Genomic DNA, 4,828 nt, shown 5'->3' with positions numbered 1-4,828 from the left:
GTTACATTTATGGTAAATTGTGCTAAATATATTATTTGCTCCAGTTTCAAAACTGAAATAATTGAAAAAGATAAGGAAGTCTGAGTATTGCTACACAATCATGAGATAAGTGTGTTAGTGGTCATACATTGTTTTACAGTTCTAAGTTGCTGTCTTAGATCACTTGCTGTTGAGCTTAGTAATAAACCTGTTATATCAACTTAAATCAAAGTGTAAATTTAAAAAAAACTGATACATTTGAATTTAAAATCAGTTTCTTTAAACAGTAATTTTAACAGCTTTGTACATTTAGCACAGTTGGGCTTTCCATAATGACTTTCATAGACTAGCTGGAGATGTCAAAATGTTGTTCTTTGTGATCTGTGTTTAGAAAAGTTCAATGTTGTTTTTTCTTCCGATTCTGTATGCAGTCTGGCAAAGTCTGTAGTGCAGCTTGGAGAATAAAACATCACACAGTGTCACTGGGGGTGGCAGACAGAAGGTGCCTTTTGGATTGTGCCATTTCCTTGTTTGTTTCTAATATTGGTTTCATGAACATATTAAAAACTCTAATTTATGCACAGGATTGAGAATGCAGTACAGCTGTGATGGCCTGGTCCTTATTTGACTGAACAATGCTTACTCACTTGAGTGGTCCTATTAATGAGACATTTGGCCCTCTGCATTTTTTCAGTCTTGAAACTATTTTTTATGAAGCAGAAATGTTTGTGCTTAACTTTGTCAGACACATTCTGCTGGAAGTTTATGCAAACAGAATAACAGCTGTTTCTGCCTCTGTTACAAGTATATACACTAATTTAGCTTGACATAAATGTTGTTACTTTGCTGTTAATTGTGAATTATTTTGATAAATTGCCAATTAAAATGGATGTATACAATTTTTATGGAGGATCTACAGTTTTACTGCTGCACAAAAATGCAATAATTTTTTAAAATGTAAATTTAAAATCTAGATTTTAAATTTAAATTTACATTTTAATTTAATCTGTATCATAGCCATTTAAAACCACATACTTATTAAAGAGTAAGCATCAAGTAATTGTGTTTGCTTGACAGACAAACTCATTTATAAGGAGTTGTCATGGACCTTGTATATGTGAGTAGTTCAGTTAGGGTTTATGAGACTATTCACAGAAATAAGGCAAGCTGAATTTAAGAATGCTTGTTCTGTGTTCCTTGGAAACCCAATGATTTAAGATTGTAAGCAGCATGAATGATTATAAAGGCCACAGGGAATCAATATCATAAAAAGCATGCCAAATTAGAAAAAAATCTTCTTGCTCTGAAATTTCAGTAAAATCACCTTCCAGTCATTGCTGTCTGCTGTTCCTCAGTGTTTGAATACAGCTGTTTGCTATATAGATATTTGCTGGAAATAAGTGTTTGTAGATATGCTACATGTTTTATCTGCTGAGGCTGACACATAAAAAGTATTCAAAATTGTTCTTCTGCCAATTACCAATAAACTACTTTGTTTAATTGTTATGCTTAGGCTCATTGCTGTGTTGTTGCTAGTAAATAGTGGTCAAGCAAAGATTGGAAAGATCTTTAAGTAAAGATTAGGAAAATACATATATTTGTATTGTATTTATGCATGAATCTGCTACATGGGATAATAAATATTTTAGTATGGCTAAAAAGCAATATAATTTTAAGGGCAATTTTTCATGATTATTACAAAATCAGTCTATAAAGCAGTCTGTCTACTTACAGGTGTTCCTCAGGTGATTTCACATTTAACTGAGTTCTTTTCGTTACCCATGGTCACTTAGGTTTCCTGAACAAGCAAACTCCTTCCATAACAAAATTACTCTTTTTAGGAGTCATATTTCTGGTTCATTAATCCATGGTATTCATAAGTGAGGTTATCCTTCAGAGTGACACTTCTAAAGAAGACATGCATTCACATTGCATTTAATTTTTTTCCCCCTCTGAAGCAATTCTTTTTGAGAAAAAGCATCTTTACAAGCAATCCATTTGTTACAGGTTTCAGTTGTTGGTGCTTTTTCATTTTTGTTTCTTCTCTTTGTTTTATGGTGGGTTTTCTGTTTTGTTTGTTTTTTTTTTTTTTTTTTTTGGTTGGTTGTTTTTTTGTGTTTTTTTTTTTTGGTTGTTTTTTTGGTTTTTTTTTTTTGCAACGGAGACATGGGGGAAAACAATTAGATCAAAAGAAGGCAAAAAATTAAATTGCAGTTCAGTCTACTGTCAAAATAATGAGCTGTCAAGTGGGTAGCATATTACATTTTGTTGGTCTCAGGTGACATTATGGTTCTCCTAAAATAAACTTCAAATGTAAAAGGTAAACACAAAGCTGTTTATAAATAAGCAAGTCTTAAATTATTATTCCCACTACAACACGAGGTAAAGAGTGATAGGCTTTATGCACTTGCAGAGTTTTCAGAGGTTATAACATTGTGCGTTATACATTGAAAGTGTACGCTTGTTTCAGAGAGATTTGGAAGCTAGTCTCAGTCCAAAGCTGATGGTATATGTTAGGTAGAACATCGGAACTGTTCAGCAAATATTTTTCCAGAAGATTTATTGGAAATAAGGATCTTTTGGAGAAGGACAGCTTAGGGATTTTACTATATGTGAACTGTATAAAACAGAGTTTAACAAAATTAAGGACCATATTTTCATGAAAAGTGCTGTTTAAAGACATTGATGTGTGTTGTCTTCTCTTTCCTTCCTGGAAAATACATCTAGTTTTACTAGGTGAGGGTAAATTTCTGCCAGTCAGCTTTCTAATTTGAGAGCCTGCCACAGAAGTGCATTTTGGAAATCCTAAAACTTCCCTGCTAGCATATTTTTCCTTGATCATTTGTGCATGTCAGCAGCGCAGTACTGGTTTTGCTTTTCTAAACAAGATGGAAAATGAAAATAAATACTACATTTCAGGTCCTGGCTGAGTGGTGAAACAGGTGCTCTGTTGTTTCTTTTCATATTTGTCGGTCTGGAAGAAGAATGAAGCATCAGCTGGCTTTGAAAAAATTGCTTACTTCAGTGCACATTGTTTGGGGGATTTTGTACAATATTTGTACAATGAACTGTATTTGGCAATTAATTGGAATGAACTGAAAGTAACTGGAATAAACTGAATGGAGAGACCATGCACAAGGATTGAGGCCAGATACTCAAATGCAGTGGCAGCACAAATATAAACAAATGCAGCACAGTCTAGTGGCACAGAGAAGTAATGGCATTAGAGAAGACATGTATTAATAAGGCACAATGCCATACATTGATATCATCTTTGTGAAGAAAAGACACTTAACTTTTGGAAAGAGTTCCACTGGTGGCCAAGGAGAAATTAGTTTGTTTAGGAAGTTACATTAAACCTGTTATTGTTTTCTTTCAGTGTATTATATAAGCTGTTCAAGTATTGTTATTGGAAGTATCTGTCAGCAAGCCAGACTTCTCCTTTTAATTGTGCAAACCACTCTCTCTGTAAGAATACTTATGGAAATGGAAAAGTGATACAAGAAATACCAGCTTAACTGTTTTGTTTAATGTATGGAAACCTCTAATAAATATTATACTATAGGTAGTATATACGCAGTACTGCACCAGAAGTCTTATTTTAGATATACCCACTAGAATACTGGGACATAAGCAATTAAAATTAACAATGCATTGAAAAAAAATAAAGAATTAGCAACACTTTCACAGAATTTTCTCATTCAGAAACCTATGGCTTTTATTTAGAATACTAGTTTCCTTGTAGCCATAGCCAATTTTTGAAAATTCAGTTTATATTACTCTCTCACATGAGTTCTTGGAATAAGGAGGAAGATTAAAACAACAATGTCAGTGGAGGCAAAATATGGTTGATTAACATCCACTGAGAGTAATTTAAACTACAGATTATTCCATGGTTTGAAAAATGTCATCATGTTCCACTACAATTTGTAAAGCAATTTTACATGCTTATGAAAATAAACTCCTTATTCAGACCTGGTTGAGAAAAAAGTCATTACCAGTGCTGTAGCAGCTGTTACAATATTAAAAATAAAATTTCAAAAGTATCTAGTAATCTCCATAATTTAGGCATAATTTAATAACTAATATATTATTAAAAGAACAGAAAGAAAGGTATTGCATGCAATATTTCCTCTAACATTTAGAGAAACAATGATAACCACACAAAGTTTTTTTTTTTTTTCAGAAACTGTTTATATGTGATAATATTTCAAGCAAATGTATACTACAGTAAATTACATCAACTGAGTGAAATCTGTTTGCAGAGCTGTATGTCTTTGAAATAGAATTCCCTACAGACCTTGCTGGGATGTCTTATGTAAAAATCACGGTACAATGTGTTCTCATTGGTTGTTTACAGCCCACTTTTTTTTAGAAAATGGTAGAGCTAATCAGTTTTGAGTTCAGTGGATAAGAGGGGAGAGAACTTGTGCTGTCCTAATTCAGGCCTATGCAAATATCCTAATTTTTGCCTATGCAAAAGCCAGTTTCTTCATATATCATTGATTTGCGTTTGCCAAAATTCCAGTATTTATTTTTAAAGATATGATTGGCCAAGATGTAAATCAGCATTCCTAAAAACTCTAGTGGAAGTGCCATGAAAACAGAACACTAAATAAGACCTTTTGCAGCAAGCTATTTTCAGGCTTCAGCAGAATTAGGGAGAAAAAGATTGTACCAGCTGCATCGTAAAACTGACAGAGAGAAATGTATGCTTTCAAGAGGGAATTTAATCAAGAGCAAGAGAAAATGAGGAGGTAAAAAAGGATGGTGAATTTCTGTAAACAACAAACTGAATAGAAAGGGTGCTGTTTTGAAATAGAGTTATGTTCAAGAAGTAAGTGGAAAT

This window comes from Vidua chalybeata, chromosome Z (genome assembly GCF_026979565.1).
Source record: "Vidua chalybeata isolate OUT-0048 chromosome Z, bVidCha1 merged haplotype, whole genome shotgun sequence".
NCBI classification, from domain to species: Eukaryota; Metazoa; Chordata; class Aves; order Passeriformes; family Viduidae; genus Vidua; species Vidua chalybeata.
This window is presented reverse-complemented; position numbering follows the sequence as displayed.